The following is a 19464-nucleotide window of genomic DNA, read 5'->3' as shown; positions in this document are numbered from 1 at the left end:
AATAATCAGGAGCAATAGAAGAGCAGTTTAAATCCTAAACAAAGAGTAGTGTTGAACAGCACAGTGAAAGGTAGTCAATAAGGGATGAATCTTCAAGGTCCGTACCCGGCTTGATTTTTTTTTTTTTTTATGAGTCGACTATATGGTGTCTTTAGCATTAAGATTTTACAAACAGGTTCTAGAGTATAAAAAGAACATTGGCAATAGTCTGTAATTTTATAGGGTATGTTACACCTTATTGTCAGCAATTTCAAAAGAGGTAACTCATTTCTGGCACAGGTATTTGTATTTGTTAACCTATGACATATATACATATATAGAGATACATATATGTCCATACAGATATAGATACATATATAGTACTTTTGCAAACTCATAGGGAAAATCTATTTAAAATATTTTATAAGGATGTGAGTATATATTTTAGGAAGCTTCTGCTAAGAAAAAGTTAGTTTTCTAAGAGGTCTTTAGTGTTAGTTATCCGTTCCCATATTTCTTAAGATATATTCTCAGAAAGTTTGGAATTTTATAACATCACTTTCAAAATTTATAGGAAAGCCAGGGAGAAGACTCTGCAATTATGAGTTGTGAGATAAAAGAAAAGAATCGGTTGTCACAAGATAATGGCAGCTAACTGTGAGATAAATGTCAAGGCAAAGTCATTGCAAAGCCTGGCAATTTATCAAAAATAAACACTGAAGAAAAGTGGGAAGCATTTATCAAGCAAGCGACTGTTCTAAGAAAGCTTCATTTTCCCCAGCCTAGCTAATCTTTGATTTAGATGCTGTCTTTTACCTGCCAGATGTTTGTGTAGCTAAATGACCAGGGTTACTTCTGATTATTTAGAGTTTTATGAACTTGATATTTGAGTAATCGTTGTGTTTAGCACAGTAAAAATACTATTGCAAGAAAATAGTTAAGAAAAGTAGTTGATTTTATACAACTTTAGTTTATTCTTTCTATTAAATTGTTATGCATTCACCAAGTAATGAAAAAAGTGCCTATGCATTTTAAAGAGAACAATGAGGTGTATATGGTATGGTTTGGAGGGAATAAAGGGGAAAATGTAATTATATAATAATATTAAAAATAAAACAACTTAAGAATTCACTCAGAAAGGCTGGCATTCAATTGTATATTTAATAAAGAAATAGTGTAGAAATTGATATAAGGTTCTAGAACCAAGGAAAATTATACTTACATTACTGAAAGCTTAATGACTCTAATAAAGTACATTGATTGCTCTTTAAAATTTACACCTGGAAAATGTCATCTATTGAAATAAATTTGTAATATTTTTATTAGATACTAGCAACCCTAATTGCTCCAAGCCAATTCTAATAATCATTGATCACAATTAATTAATAAATCTGTTTTCATAACCATGTTTTCCCACCTTTCGACCATGATGATGAATTCAGAATTTATCTAATTTCTTCAAACTATAGGATTCAGGCCAGCTTCCTCAAATTTGAACTAGGCCAAGTAATCATTAAGTAGATAAAGCATGTTGAAATCTTTAAAAAAAAAAAAACTCGTATAAACAGTAGTGAGGGTCTACATACTCAGATGTGTGAGTATGTACACCTTATTGTTAGAACTATAGCTTTATGGCATTATTGAGGAAATGATATAGTAAAACTTTCCTACAATCTTCCCCCTGCAAACTACAAGTAACTATTTCCAAGGTCCTGAATCTTTTGTTCTGCAAACTACTTTGCTTATGGGATTGGCTGACACTAATGAATAACATGCTTTCTCTAATATAATTGCCTAGAAGCTTTGCTTTCTTTCCTTTACTGTTCCTTTCTTTGTTCTCTCAACCAAAAAACAAAACAAAGAAACACTGAAAACTGCCATGAGATATTACATATGATTATGTTAAAATGCAGTGAATATGAGTGTATTTATGCAAATATATATAGATTTCTGGATAAATAGTCATATATGCATAGGGCTTCGAATACGTATATACAGACATGTATGCATACTTGTATACACATATGTCTTGATGTTTGGGTACAAAATAGAAGTTCAATATGATTGGCACCATATTAAGCAGGATTGTGAAATAAATGGTGAACATTTGTAAATGTCATGTTAATTTAGAGTATAAAAGACCTTGTGTAATATGCTGAGAAGCTTGAATTTTATAGTGTAGGGAATGGGAATTTAAAGAAAGAATTTAAACAAAAGAATGATAGAATCTGACCTGGTTATACTATAAATAGCATATAAACGAACTATTAGAATTTTTTTGCTATACTATGAAACCTGGAATTTCTGGAAAAATGAAAGTGTAGTAGATGTAATAAAATATTGAATATTTGTGAGACTGACAGCTGTTAACAAATCATTTAGTGATAAAAGAGGAAGAAATGACTCAAAGATGACTCTCATTGCTTTTAGCCTGGAAACACAGAGGTTTGGATTTAAGATTTTGTGGTGAGTCTAAAAAGCTAGTTTGACAGTTTTGTGTTATAAGAACAACCTTGGGCAATGTATTCAAATTCTAAATGGGCATGATATTTAATATTGCTTTAACATTACTAGATACAGCAGTTAATGACTGGTAAATATGTTGTAAATGTTCTTATGAATCTTTCGATTTAATTTTATGAATAAATGTTCTCAATTCTGTTATATGTTACTGCTACCATGAAACATCATTACTGTCATTATCATTCTGGCACTACAAAAAAGATGTCTTTTAAAAAAAATGAAAATCACTTTTTAAAAGGAGTTTTTAAAAATTATATTTAAAAGTGTTTGCCTGCACGTGTGTATGTGTACCATGCATGGTGCCCATGGAGGCCAGAAAAGGATGTTAGATTCCCTGGTACTGTATTTGCAGATTGTTGTGAACTACTGTATGGGTGCTAGGAAACAAACCCAGGTCCTTTGCAGGAGGAACAAGTGCTTTAAACACTGAGGCTTCTATCCAGCTCCACAAATCTCTTTTTGAAATTAAACGTGGAAAAAACATCCGGATAAGACTGACAATCAAACAAGCTTTCAACAGTATAGTTTTGAGGTCTGAAGATATTTCTTAGCAATTTAGATTGCCTATCGCTCTTGGAGAAGACCTGCTTTCTGTTCTCAGCATATACATGGAAACATAACTTCCTGTGACTCTAGTTCTGGGGGCATCAGACACCTTCTTCTGTTTTCTGGGACATGTACTCAGGTGATTTATATGCCTGAAAATAAAAACAACAAATTAATAAATCTTATAAAACTGTAGTTCTAGAGTGTATGAATAGTACAGAAATTTGGAAGTCAGCAAACTATAGGTCACATTTGAGGCTGTGGAAAATTTGAATGGGTAAAGGAAAACATAAGAAAAGAAAGAGCCGGGCGGTGGTGGCGCACGCCTTTAATCCCAGCACTCGGGAGGCAGAGGCCGGCGGATCTCTGTGAGTTCGAGGCCAGCCTGGGCTACCAAGTGAGTTCCAGGAAAGGCACAAAGCTACACAGAGAAACCCTGTCTAGAAAAAAAAAAAAAAAGAAAAGAAAGAAATGAGAAACAAAATAATCCTCTAAAAAAGCCCAGCATTTAAATGTCAGATAAAAGCTATGAGGCCTCAACTGTACATAAAAAACTACAGACAACTGAAGAATTCAGGGAGTGGGAGATATGGCCTTCTCCAAGAAAAAGCACTTCTACTGGGTTTCCAATGCCAAGTGGTTAGCCCTGAAAATATACAATAATAAAAGTAACAAAATATACAAAATAAAAGTAACAAAATGTGTGTGTGTGTGTGTGTGTGTATCTATTCATACAATGCAATAACATTCAGTGAAAAAGAGGCTTTGAATTTCAAGGAGAGTGGGGAGAGAAGAGTATGAGAGAGTATGGAAGGAGGTGAGGAGAAATATTGTAATTATAATCTCAAAAAAATCCATCATAGTATCTGAAAATATTTGCTATGTAATAAAGGAATATGGAAATATGGATATAATAATAAAAATATAGAACTTAGTAAGAAAGATAATGATAAAAGTTATATTATTGTAGCAGGAATCCTAATCGGTCTCAATAATAAAAACCCAGAGTCAGATATCAGGCTGAAAGCTGAAAGATCAGAGAAGCAGAGCAGCCAGCCACTAGAGTTCTCGCCTCTACAAAATCCTCAGTCTCAAAAGGAGCTAGATCCTGTCTCTTCCTACCTTATATTCCTCTCTCTGCCCAGCCATATCACTTCTGTCTCCACCTCCTTAGTGCTGGGATTAAATGTGTGTGCCACCACTGCCTGGCTCTGTTTCTCTTTCAGACTGGATCAATCTTGTGTAGCCCAGGATGGCCTTGAACCCACAGAGAACTGTCTACCTCTGAGTCTCAAGTGCTGGTATTAAAGATATGTGCCACCTCTGTCTGGCATTTATGGCTAACTAGTGGCTCAGCACAGCACTCTGATCTTCAAGGCAAACTTTATTTGTGAGATCACAAACAAAATATCACTACACGTTATCAACACATAGAAGTAGATGTTCATTGTAATTCAATAAATAATTGTTATGAGTGAAGTAATCATACAAGTTGATAATTAGAGATAATTGTTAACATAAGAGTACATTTTCCTCATGCTCTTATTTATCTTAATTGGAGTAAGTAGAAAATAAATGTTATGCTATTGTTTGGAGTTAAATTTGTATTCCATGGCCATGCTGTCAATGGAACAGAGGCAGCGGCTCTGTCCTTTTGCCAATGGAATTGTTACAGTTTTCCTTTACAATAAACTGCAGGCCAAGGAAGCTTGTTCTCATGCCTTTATCCAGACCATCATGAGAAACAATTCAGATAGTTTTGTTTATGGGCTAAAGAAAGAAAACAATGGAAAGCCCATCAAAATGAATTGTAGAAAAATGTCAAAAGTTTTTAGTCAAATAAATAAACAATTTGAATGCAAGCAACTAATAACCTAGAGATTTTTGCAAACATACATAATATCTGCTGAAGTTATAATAGAAAATTATTATATTTAAGGGTATTATAATAAACATAATATCTAAAATACTTGCTCATAAAATTAAAGAGATATTATTTTACTTGGCTATGTGGAATACACAAATTCATGATGAGAAAATTGGAAAATAAATTTATTTTATTTTCAATTAAAATTTGAACTTTAGGAAATTTAAAAACAATTTTAAATTTCATATAAACATCAAAATTCTGATAAGATCATGTTTAGAAAGGTGAGTGAACATAAGAAATTTTTAGAGTATTTTAAGCAACAGCAAAATAATTAAAACCTAGAAATCAATTTGAAATATCTCAACAGAGCCCATGAATTAATTATGCTTCATTAATCTAGAAATATGAAAGCCCATGAATGACAGACCATTTAACTTCATTAAATAATAAAAACATGAGAACATAAAAGTACAATGTGTGGGGATAAAAAGATGGCCCAGGTGTAAAGGGCATTAGTTGCTCTTGCAGATGAGCTAGGATTGATTCTAGGATTGATTCCTAGAACCCATATGATGGTCCACAACCAGCTGGAATTCAGTTCCAGGGGATCCAATGCCTTCTTTTGACCTCCAGGAGTACCAAGCATGTATGTGATACACATACATACATTCAGGCAAAACACTCATACACACAAAATAAAATAAATAAATCTTTAAGCAAAATGCAACAAAATATTTTTGTATCTTTTGATTAGCTGATATGAGGGGAACCATATTTATGTTTGACACAAATATCACATGCTTAAAAATTCTATATTCTTAGTCTCAATTATCATTTTATGATGTTATTGTAATAAATCGACAATCCAGAGAAGACATTTATTTAAACATATTTGTGATATCAGAACATTGGAAGCAATGTAAATGTCCCATAATTGAGAAAATTTTAGTATAACAATCTATACTACATACTTTTATGCATAAAATTATAGTTTTATTTCTCCAATGGGCCAAGGTAATGTTTTCTGCAGTTATTATTATTTTATATAATATTTCAAGTAGCATATTTTAATATGAGATGCACAAATGTAGCCACCTAATGTTTATGATTATTTTGACTATGAGGAAAACTGTTTAAAACTTTCTCACATTTTGATAAATTATTACTATATTCTATACATCAGTGCTGCCACGTGAAGGTACTGCAGTTACAAACAAGCAGCTGGTACCCTTCCAAGCTGTAATGCTCTTTCTGACTCTATAGACAGCTACTCCATCTCAAAATACAGAAAGGTAAATGTAGTAGCTTGCATGCAGGCACACATCATTCCTATCTGATTGTGACAGAAGGTAGAAATTGGAGGTGTCGTAAAGATGTGAGTTCTGAACTGCTCTGTGAAGAAGAGATGCAAAGATGAAGGATGGTAACACTGGTGATAAACATGAAAGTCCAGTAAAGGCTGAGAAGACTCTGAGTGTTCATGTATGCGTGCAAGTGTTTGTGTGTGTGTGGTTGTGTGTGTGCAGGTGTGTGTGTGCCTGTTTGTGTGTGGGCGTGTGTGTGCACAGTGTGCACAGATGTGTGCAAGTGTGTATGTGTGTGTTTGTGTGTGTGCATGTGTGTACAGGTGTGTGTGTGTGCATGCATGTGCACATGCACACATGCATAATGTTTGCTAGATTAAAGATAATGTAAGTTTGAATATAACACTGAGGTCAGATTAGAGAAACTGGTTGAACAGTATCAATATCTAGCCATTAGCTAGAATCTTGGTACAACATGACAAGCAGGGCCAGAGGACTAAAGGCTGGGAAGGATAATGGATGGAAAAGAAGAGGAAGTGGTCTGAGGAAGAGGAGCTAATTACGTGTCCCAGAGAGTGCTCTGTCAAGAAAGTTTTCCCCTTGAAGTACCGTCTCTCTGTCTTCAGCAGGGCACCCTTGAGTAACCCTTAGCTACAACAACACCTGTCTTCTGTAATGAGGTAACAAGGCCAGCTCCTGTGCTCCCAACTTAGTTTACCAAAGCACAGAGTTCTTCAACATTAAGAAAAAAATCACTCTGCAGAAATTTTCAATATTACAAGATAACAATGTACATTCTTTCTTGATTTATATGCTAAATTTTTTTGGCTTGAAATTATTGTATAATAAAAAGAAGTAATGCACAATAAGAATAATGAAAAAATCCTTACAATTGAAAATTTAATATCAATTAGTAAAGTTGGTTATGAGAGGCCCTTGATGGTCTTTGAAAGCATTAGTCTTTTTTGTCAATGAGTATTTTCAATACTGATTTTTAACGTAAAATACATGCCGTTCTGTCTCTGTGTCTGAACATACACAGAGACTGTCAACTGTATGTGATGAAACCTGTTTTCTTTGGTTTGTTAGGATGAGACTAAAATCAGAGTAATTTCTTGTAAGATATATAATGAGATTAATATTGAGTTGTGAATGTGAATTTCATCAAGAAGCTTAATTCACTAATATCTATGTGGGAGTCAAATTTTTATTTAATTATGAGTCTTAGAAAAGCTAAACTTATCCCAGTAATGTATCGCTTTTCTTCTTTGTAAAATAAGTGGGATTACAATTATTTTTACATTGTGTTTCATGTAGGAACCCCAGGCAATATCATTTTTGTCCTTTTAGACATTGGGGCTTAAAATCTGGGCATTGGAAACAACCTGGTCACCAACATAGAAAACACACTCTTTCAGAAGAAATAAAATATTGATTTAACATTCAAATACTGTAATTCATAAAAGACAGACAATAGATCAATTAGAAGGATTTAGATCATAGGTAGCACATAAATAGGTCACATACATGAATTTACACATACATAGAGGTTGATACTTTGTTATAGATGACCAATTAGGGATGGGCATCCCATGGTCAGTGGTTCTCTGCATTTCGATTAGTTGTGACTTTTTGCAATAGTACCTGTCTGCTGCAGAAAGAAGTTTCTTTGATGAGGGACAAGAGCTATACTCATCTGAAGGTGTAAAAATTACTGTTTAGAGTGCAGACAGAGATTATAATAGTTGGGAAAGTAACAGGAGCGGGTTCTCTTCTAGATTCCTTGACCTAACTAGTCAGGGGTAGGTAGTTGGTAGTTTCACAGTATCAGACATGAATTCCCTCCTATTGAGTGGGCACTACATCCAATCAGATTGCTGCTGGTTACTGAACAGATGTAAGTGCCATTGTTGCACCTTTTCAGATGTCTTGCTAGACCAGTCACCGCTGTGATTCATAGACATCAAAGTTGGGGAGGACTTTTCTCCTTGACAGCTGCATGACACCTTCCTACACTATGAAAGCTAGTCCTCAGGGAGGAAGCTTCAGGTAAAATCCAGCTCAATCCCTCCAAGTCCTGTCCTCAAAGTACCTGTTATTTTCAGCAATGGGAACTTGCAGGCAGCAAGCCATGGAAATGGCAATAGGCTGTATTGTTTTGGGGTCTTTTGAAATCCCTCAACTAACAACTCAAAGGGACATTTCTCATCCCTGGTACTCGGGTTTTAATTAGCATTATTACCCCTGCTGGTGGTATGTTTGAATAACTACACACACACATATCCACATACATACACAAATAAGCACACACACATACACATGCGCATACACACATACATACATTTATATTTTATTTCTTAAAGCTTTTAAAACATCCTTAGTGTTATTTAATTTTTTTTCCTCCCCAGTCTCTTCCCCCATTAAAGGCCTCCTCCTTCCATTTTCCCATGTCTTTTTTTCGTATCCTGATAGTCCTCCCTCCACCATGGTCCCTTTTTCTTCTCGTGATTGCTGCAGTTACTCCAGGTTATATATGTACTTCTAAAAACTCAGATGAAGAACCACAAATATTCATTCATCTGGTTTCTTTCTTAGCCTATATTAGCAAATTATTTATAATAATTTCCAATTTCATCAATTTACCTGCAAATTTCAAGATTTCATTTTTCTTTACAGCTCAGTATGGTTCCATTTTGTAGATGTATCATATTTCATTATCCATTCATCAAATACAAGACATTTAGGTTGATTCTATTTCCTAGTGATTTCTAGAAAACATGATGAGAAAGTGATCATGGATATACTCCTATTCATAATAGCCTCAAATCAAATGATATATCTTGGAGTAAACATAACCAAGGAGGCAGAAGACTTCTTCAATTAAAATTTTAAGTCTCTGAACAAATTGAGGAAGACATTTAGAAGTGGAAGACCTTCCATGCTCATGAATTGTCAGAATTCATATTGTCAAAATGATAATCCCACCAAAATACAATTTCTAAATTGAATGCAATCCCAACCAAAATCCCTATAGCCTTCACAGAAACAGGAAAAAGTACTAAAATTCATAAAAATCTACAAAAGTTTCTGGATAGCCAAAACAATCCTGAAGGAGAAAATATTGAAGAGAGTATCTTTCTAAATTTTAAGATATACTACAAAGCCGGAGTAACCAATATTTTATTAATGATGTGCAGATTTCAGGAAAGGTAAAAAGTCTATTTGGGGTTGATCTCACTTTGAGACTAGTGGTCGCTAAAGGGTTAAAAAAAGGGTAGTCAGATTTCCTGTTCACACTGATGCCCTAGCAATAGGGTTTCTGAACAGAGTTTAATACTAAAAACCTGGGCAAGGTATGTAACCCAAACTCTTACAAATTTCCCTTTCATATTTTGCATCGGTAAGGACATGATGAGAACTATCCCCTCAGAAATGAAGTCTTTTTTTCTTTCTTGTTTTGTTGTTGTTTGTTTTGGTTTTTTGTTTGTTTGGTTGGTTGGTTGGTTGGTTTTTTGAAACAGAGTTTTTCTGGCTGTCCTGGAACTTGCTGTGTAGACCAGTCTGGCCTTGAACTCAGAGATCTGCTTCCCTTTTATTTCTGAATGCTGGGATTAAAGGAGATCAAATGCTTGGATTAAAGTAAGTCAACACTTCCTTGCCTGAGGTCTATTTTTCTGACAAATAAAAATACTAGCTTTCTTTCCAAAGCAGGTTTTACTTATATAAATATTTAAATGATGTATAATTTTTATTTTTTTAACTTTTTAGTAATGTAACTTATATTTGGAAAGAATTAATAGACTAGATACTCTATAGACTGATATTTTTGCAATATAAATGTATAACTGAAACTAACAGTAATTAATTCACATTGTAAAGTTCATTTAAATAATTTTAACTTTTAAAGTAACAGACTTGTGCAGTTCAGGCCATAACTGGCTAGTTCCTTGAGTTTCTCTTCATCTGAGTTCTACAAAGTGATTTGACAGCAGGTCAGTGAAGAAGGCCTGCAGGACTCTGATGTGTATCCCATACCCTAAGATACATAAGAGGATAACATTGCTTTTCTCCTCCTACATGCTTTACAGTAAGTTTACTGAGTATTTATAGCCCCAAAGATCCTGCTGCTAGAGCATCCTTTGTTCTTCCCCTTCAATGTACCACTAAAGGACAGGTACACCAGCTGTGTTGCTCACAGCCTGTCACCCACCTATATATTTACTATAAATAATGGGCAAGTGGTCTGAGGGAAGCTGTGACTCAGGGCACTCAGTTTCTTGGTGGATAACAGCCCATGAGATTCAGAAATAGAACCACAGGGTTTCCACTTCCTTTCTTTAAGAGCTAAAACTACAAAAAGACTGCTTGCAAGTTTGTGTTTTGCAAACCCAAATGATACATTCTAAAATGATGTTGAGATTTCAGGAAACATCAGAAGCCTTTTTGGAGCTGAATTCCAAGGAAGCAAGTTTTAATGAGATTGTCAAGTTATCTTTACTAAACTTCAAGGACAGCAGATGCACTTGATAGATGGTTTTGTTGGCAGGGGCCAATTGCCTGAGGGCTTGCAACTGCCTGCAAATTTGATCTATTCTATTTTGTGAATATAAATTACAATCTTGCTTCATTGAAGGAGACAAATATCCACACACTTTAGGAGGTTTTACCCCAAATCTGTTAAATTTTAAAAACACTGTATTAAACATTGCACTGTCTGGGAATAGAAGTGGAAAAGAGACTGGGTTTTTGTCCTGAGAAAATGGAGTTGTTGAGATGATCACATTAATTGGGCATTGTCCTTTTTAAAACCATTTATTTATTTATTTGTTTGCTTGTTTGCTTATTTATTTATTTATTTGTTTGTTTGTTTGTTTGTTTATTATGTGCTTTGGTGTTTTGCCTGCATGTATGAGGGTATCAGATTCTCTGGAACTGTAGCTACAGACAGCTGTGAGCAGCCACATAGGTGCTGGGAATTGCATCCAGGTCGTCTAAAAGAGCAAACATCTTAACTCTCCAGCCCCAGGTGTTGTCTTCATAACCACAAAATAATTTATATAAGGGCATAAAAGGTCAAAGGAACATTAAAGTCTAGAATATGTTTATCATGCCACCATTTTGTCCTCATAGCATATTCCCTGCAAATGTTCCTCTCAGTAATTGGTGAGTTTCCACACCTAGCACATGAAACACTCAGCAATAAAAATTGTTGAATTCACTTTACAAATTGAAACAAGTTTGTGATATTTTTATTTCCTAGCCATCTAGAGACTACAACAAGGAAACCTAGGTTATTAGTCACTGTGTCATTCTCCATTACTTTATAAATTGTTTTGTTTTTCAAGACAAGGTTTCTCTGTGGAGCTCCACGTGTGTAGCATATCTACTATATTTTGAGTGACCATGACTTCTTCTGGAGTGCCATCTGCAGTAGGCAGCCAATTTTTTCCCCATGTTTCCATGATTTCTCAAGTAGCTCTGTCTATATTATGTTTCTGCATCCTGAACTAAATTCTTCTTACTGAGCTACCATTCAATGACTCGAGGTTTCCTTGTAGGATCCTCCTCAAGGAGAATGAAAGCTGTTCAACATCTTTGAAAATTATAGCCCTTACCTGAGTGGGCGTGTTACATAATCCCATCACTCAGGAAGCAGAGGCAGGTGAATCTCTGAGTTCAGGAGAGCAAGTTCCAGGACAATCAGGGCTGCATAGAGAAATCCTGCTTAAAACAAAGTAATCCAAATATTATAGTGCTTAAGATATGTTAAATAATCTATTAAATATTTTAGATTTTTAAATTTGTCCTTTATTTTCATACATACATTCTTTGATAACTATTTCTTGAACTTTTACCATGTCAAAAGCAAAGTAAAGATAAGCATTAGTAGTTTATAAAATATTTTACAAACATGTATTTATCTGACAATTTTCTAATCTAGGCCCTATCCAACTCATCAATCTTTGATGGGATTTTGTCTGGCTTGATATTACACAGGTCTTATGTATTCTGTCACAATTGCTGGGCACGCATAAGAGCAACTACATTATTGTGTCTAGAAGATACTGTTGTGATAGCTGTTCTTGGTGGTCAAATTGACTATATCTGAAATGAATTTCAATCCAGAAATGGAGGGCATACTTGTGATCTGGATCTTGAGGCAGAAAGGCAACCTGCTTTTGATCTGGATCTTGAGGCTGGATAACACACACCTTTAATCCAGGCCTTGAGGCAGGAAGGCACACCTTTAATCTGGGCCACAACTTCTGCTCAAAGCCTATATAAGGACAATGGAAGAAGGAATGGGGTGTGTTCATTCTTCTCTTGCTTGCCCTCACCTTGCCATCACATCCACTCCTTCACTTGCATTTGTAGCCTACTTTTTCTGGATTCCAGCATATACAGAAGACCTTCTGAGACACCCAGCTTCATGTGACTGAGCAACTACTGGATTCCTATTCCTAATACATAATATATAAATACATATATATATACATATATGTATATATATGTATATATGTAATATACATGCATACATACAGAGAGAGAAAGAGAGACAGAGAGAGAGAGAGAGAGAGAGAGAGAGAGAGAGAGATTCATTCTGTAAGTTCTGTGACTCTAGAGAACTTTGACTAATACAACTGTTTTGTTGTAGCCTCTGGCTCTTAAACTCTTTTGGCCCCCTCTTCCACAAGGATCCCAGCACCTTGTGGGTAGGGAGATGTTTCATAGGTGTCTCTATATGTGATATAGGTATCGTCTAAAGAGATGATCACTCTACTGTCACTATTCTCTGCACTTGGTCAGAGTAGATCTCAATATTAATTGCCATCTACTGGAAGCTTTTCAGATGAGCTTTTAGAGATACACTACTCTGTGGGTACAGTGAGAATTAGTTAGGATTCAGTTTGTTCTACTGACAGAGTGGTGGTAGGAGGTTCTTTCCTGGAGCCTATGGCTGCTCTAGTCATTGGCTCTTAGCCTTAAAATGGTGTAAGATATGGCTTTGATTTTTGTGTAGTGGTTAGGACGTGCTGGTAATTGATAGCTGCCAGGAGGAGGAGAATTGATTTTCTTTAAAGGTATGATCACTGGTAGATCTCACATGCTCCAGTGCCTAGTCACAAAACAAAGGTCTCTATGGGACATGATGGACACAAAGTTGAGTGAGTATGGAATGCAGATGGATCTGGGAGAGACTGGAAGGTATATGAAAATGTTCAAAATACAGTGTATGGAATTTTCTAAGAATTAATGAAACTATTTTAAAGACAGTCCTGCCATAAAATACCTTTAATTGAATAGATACTCAGTAGAGATGTTCTTAATGCTAACCACAGAGTTAGAGTTGGGGCTGTTTCTATAAAAACAAGTGCTGAGCATCCTTACTTTTAAAAATAACACACTAAAGTTTAATTTCACTAAAATTTTGAAGCTTGGAAGACGGCATCTCTCTATTTCCTCTTAACAGGCAAAGTAATTTTGAGTTGATTTGCCAAAGAATTTTGTGAAAAAGAAAGTTGTTCCTAACTTTCCTGGAAAGACCATCTGGCATATCTCAGTCGTGTTATGTGTTATTTCAAGCTACAGACATTGGTCTCTGACTAAGAGGAAGAGATTTGGGGTAAAGAACCAAATCCCAAAAGAGTTCTTCCAACTTTTACTTTTGAATTTTGCTCCAACTGATTCTTTTGTTTTCATTATTTTTATTATTTGAGATCATAATTATATTATTTCACCCTTCCCTTTCCTTCCTCCAAACGTTCCCATTTAATCCCCTTGCTGCTGTCTTTCAGATTAATGACCTCTTTTTCATTAATTGTTGTGACACACACAAACACACACTACCACATTCCTGAATACATAAAAAAAATCCCTTTCAATTGATATAACATTATTTGTATTACATTTTCAGAGCTTGACATTGTACATTCTACAATTGACATTGTAGAACCAGTTGGTGAGCTTTTCACTGGGGAAAAGGATTTCTCTTGTTTTCAATGTTCCTTTGGTGACTATAGTTCTTTGTGTAGGCTTGAGGGCCCATGAGATTTCCCCCTTCAGTGGTTAGTATGTCTATTGGTTTTATTCTTCTGCAGGTCATGTTTCGCTAGCAATACTGTTTAGAATTCATGGGTGTAGCTTCTGACATTTGTAGAACACAGACTCTCACAGCAAACTTCCTGTTCCTTTGGTTTTGATAAATTTTCTAACCCGTCTTCTGCAATGATTCCTGAGTCTTGGATGCCAGACTTGTATTGCAGATTCATCAGTTAGGACTGGGCTTCACCATTCTTACACATTTACAGATTCAAAACTAAATTGATCAAAGCTGTAAGGTGATGATTTACCTTATAGTTTACTAAGTTTTTCAGAATACAAAATTAATTTTATTGTATATCTATTTGTGACAAATCACTCTAATATAGAGCTACTAACAAATTGGAGACACTTGTGAATAAATGGCCTAGAAAAATTTTAAAGGAAACATCAAACTCATAATTGTATGCTCAGTGAATATGACTTATACAGTGTATCAGAAAAATTATTTTAAAATCTCAGGTAAAATCTAGGAGTTCTATCCAATCAGAAAGGTTTTTTGAGAGAATCTCATTGCATATTTCTGTTTTCCATTGACATTTTCTCCATTTAATATATATGTCCTTACATACATATTTATCCTTGCAAAATTTGCTGTGTGGTATTTGTGCCTAAATTTTAGTTTATACTGGGGTATCGTGATGGATAAAATATTATCTTGCTCAGTTTTCTGTTTTACCAAATGCATGCTAGCCAGGCAGTTACTATATGAATCATTTTTCCAAAATGGTTCTTTAAGATAATAGCCAGACCCCACAGAGGACACTCCTCAAGTATTTCTTTCCTTTTTTTTTTTTTACACATGTACCTGTACATACTTTAGGAAGTTTCTACAGTATTAGGTTTCCATAAGACATTTTCAAAAGACTTTAATGTTAGCCATCTTTCCTCATAATACTTCCTGTACCCATATCTTTTATTTAAATGTAATGTATAAAATATAACAAAAGAAACAGCACAGGAAGTATGAAAAGTCCCAGTGATATTTCAGATTTGATGAACCATAATTTAGAGAACATAAAGGTACTCATATGAAAGAGTAGCTGGCTACTTCTCCATGGTCCCTTATAAAGACCCTAGTTCCATTTGTGGGGGCCCTAGTTACCACCCAAAATCTTTGTTTTCTAATACTATTATTACCTTAGAGGTTAGGATTTCAACATGGACTGTGAGGGAAACAAACTTTAAAGCCATATATACGAGAACACAAATTTAAAAGAAGTCTTTTGGAACAAATAAATAAGCCAGCTCTGCCAAATGCCAGCGGATGAAGTGAATTCACCAAGAAAGACTCTACTACATTGTAAATTCTACTGCAGCTAGTTAGTTGAGTCACAGTGGAACTCCAAGTCCTTAAAAACCAAAATAGAGTTTTCTAGTATTTAACTCTATTTCATATGTACAGACACATGAGAATGAGTTGACTGTTTTGAAGTACTTTATGTCAACTCATGACTGTGTTCATTCATTATTTAATTTATCTCTTAGAGATGGACGTTGATGTTACATCCAGTTTCTAACTAGCACAATCTGTACTGTGATGCACACATGGATATCTTCATGGCCTAAATGGGTTTCTTAAACAACACGTATGTGTGATCTGTAGAGCAAATATGTAATTTATCATCCATATTCAACTTATCTGAGAATGATGTGGACTTAATAACTGTTATAGTAAAACAACTCCAACCTGAATAAATAAAAGTATATGTTTGTTTGAATTACACACATACTTTTGGCATCATAAAACAGTCACAAATTATGTAATGAGACCCATTTCTCTACATTGCTAAAGACATTTGCATCTTTAAATTTCTAGATTTGCACCTTGACAAAAGCAACATTCTCTGCACTTCTCTGCCTGTCCACTTACTTGCTAGCTACATTGATCTACTTTTTAATTTGTGATTTGAAGCTTTAGTTCATTTTTCTATTGTAAACATAATTTGGTCTTCAGGTTTATATAAAAAGAATTCCATCTCATGCTCAGCTCTTTATTAATTTGCTTTGTAAATAAAAAATGCATGATTTTGATGTAATGAATTAACTAGTTTTCATCTTTTAGGCTGAACTGTATGTAACTTGGCTAAGAACTATTTCTCAATCTTAAAGTAACAAGACATTCTTTTGTTCTCTCATGAGTTGTATGTTTTACTTTTATATAACATAGAATATAATCCTCCTGGAATTTAATGTTATGATTAAGAGTAAATAGGAACCCAATATTATTTTTTTTCCATATCAAAAGCCTCATTTGAGCAGAGAATCCTGAGAGTTCTCTGCCAAGTATTTTTTCATTCTTTTGGTTAGTTCCTCCTACTTGTACTGTCTTTCAGCCCTTACTGAATAAGAATCAATTACAGCAAGATATTAGGAGGCATGAGATGATCTGAAAACCATGCTGTGGGTGGGACTAGGTCACTGCAGCTCAGGTGTGTGCCACCTGACAGGTTTTGGTTTATGTCTGTGCCTCCTGAATAATGACCAGAGGAACACACATTGGAGCACACAGGGATAAAAAATAAAGAAAATAAAAAGGTGAAAAAAGAAAGACATTTCTATTATTAGTTGATTGACAAAATTCTTGCTTGTTTTATTATTTCATAACTTAGTGCTTATTATGGAAACTTAGTGCAGTCAACCTTCAAGTGATACTATACCACTTTACGTATGGTATCAAAACTGCAATAGTGGATTTGATTTCTCCTGTTAACTTTCAAGCTATTGTCATGTATTCTACTTATAAATATGTTATAACTCAATAGTATTTGTTTTGATTTTTATCTAAACATTACATTTGTTGGACTGGTGTCATAATTAAGAGATAACTATGACAGCTCTACTCAATGTTCATAGTGTTCATTCTTTGATATAAGTATACATTTCCTCCCAGGACCATTCTCTTCTGCAAGTCTCCCTTTACTGTATCTGCCGCTGCTGTTCTGTGTCTGAGATGTCTTCTTTTTGTCTTTACTGCTCAATATGCTTTCACTGGGTAAAGCCTTTTGGTTTCAGTACAGTGAAGGCATCTCCCACTGTTAGCTGCTTCCCTGCTTCTGGTTAGACATATGTCACTTTTTAAATAATAATTGTTTTCTGTCCATAATATTTTTTTTTCTTGGCCAATTTTTCAATGTTATTGTTTCATTTACAAACAAGTTAATTATTGTATGTTGTGATATGTTTTACTTTAATATGTTATCTATGTGCCTTTTTGAACTTACTCTATACATTTATAACTGTCACCATATGTAAAAATAAATTCAGCCAGGTGGTGGAGGCACACGCCTTTAATCACAGCAATCAGGAGGCAGAGACAGGAGGATCTCTGTGAGTTAGGGACCAGCCTGGTCTACAAAGTGAGTTCCAGGAAAGGCACAAAACTACACAGAGAAACCATGTCTCAAAAAAATAAAAAATAAAAAAAAAGAAAAGAGAAAAAAGAAAAAGAAAAAAGAAATCTGGTCTAAAAAAGAAAAAAAATCCACCATTGCTTATTCAAGTGTTTCTCTCTCCTTTCTATCGCCTGCTTCTGTAGGAACTTCTAATATATATGTGTCAAGTGGCTTGAAATTTTTCCAGAGCTATATGATGCATAGTTTATTGTTTCTCTTTGTGTTTCAAACCAGATCATTGATGTTGCCATATATTCAATTTCCCATATTGTCTTTGGCATTGTCTGGTACACGACTAAACTCATGTACTATATTTTTATTTTAGAAATGGTAGTTTTTGTCTCTAAAATTCAAAAAGAGTATTTAAAAATGTCCTTCATGTTTTGGTCCCTCCTCTATCCATTCTCCTGACTACTTGCATGAATATCTATTTTTGTTAGATACTATATTTTGTAGATTTTAAATCTATTGGATGCAGATATTTGTATATCTCTGTAAATGCTTTCTTTAGTCTTGTTCAATTACAAACATTCCGATCCTTTGCTTTTGACAGCCTTTATTCAAGCACTAGTACTACCTCCTATGATATCGTAGATATTTTTTCAATGTTTCATGACCTATGGGATTTTCCTTCTTTGTCTTACTGTAACACTAGCAATTCATGGCTACACTGATATCTGGAGATGGATTTTTGCTACTTTTACATGATTCTTTCCTCTATCTTCAGTATTTTCCTCACCCATGTGTACTAATTAATACTCAACAGACTATAAGGTGATCTTTTGGACGTATTAAGAGACTTTCTGTGCATTTTTCCCATCTAGATTATTCTTTTCTGTGATTTGTAGCCAGAATCCCTAGAGTTCTTGTGTGTGATATATATTCTTTCCGAGTTTTGGTTATTCTTTACTTTGCAAACTAAACAATGCTGTCTAATGCACATATTAGAAGATAAACTCATTCTATTTCCTGCACAGTGGCTAAAAGTACAACAGCAGTCTAAATTCTTTGATGACAATTATTTAATTGATTATATTTATTTTATTGGAGTTTTAGACCTATCCATGGAATTTTAAGTGTACCACAGAATGGCTTCCACATTTGTAAAATTTAAAAATAAACAAAAATATTGTATCTTATTTCTGGTCACATATTTATAGGAAAAATACAAAGTGTGGATGTTGAGACTATCTCCTTCTGCCTGTAGTTCAATGATCAGTATCTGTCTTTATGTTGCCCTTGCATCTCTCTCGACTTAATCACAAAACAAGAGCACTAGTGTTTTGCCTACCATCCTGTTCCCAGTATCTCAAAGTTCACACAGTCAGGGCACATGTGAAATATTTATGAAATTTGTAAAAAAAAAATTGGCAAAGTTACCTTCTTTCATTGGTATCTTCTATTTTGATCATGTTCCTTCTGAGATGGTTATCTCTTGTATCTTCTACACCCATATTTATTTTTCCCACATCACTAGTGCAGTCAAATATGACTTAAGCATCTCTCTATGGTTAAGATGGGATGGGTTTTATGACTGATAGTACCTTTAAAGGCCATGGAGATTGAATGGAGCGTATCCAAGGAGGAAGAATATGCTGATCTTGATAATACATGTAGGTGTATCTTAGGAACTTGCATAGAGAGCTAATAAATTATGCTGCTTGTGAAATACAATAGATCTCTGAAACACAAAGTAGAACTAAATTGTCTATCCTCATGGCTATATTATTCCTGAGTATGGAGTCAC

The sequence above is a fragment of the Peromyscus eremicus genome, chromosome 2 (genome assembly GCF_949786415.1).
Source record: "Peromyscus eremicus chromosome 2, PerEre_H2_v1, whole genome shotgun sequence".
Lineage (NCBI taxonomy): Eukaryota > Metazoa > Chordata > Mammalia > Rodentia > Cricetidae > Peromyscus > Peromyscus eremicus.
Note: the sequence above shows the minus strand (reverse complement) of the source record.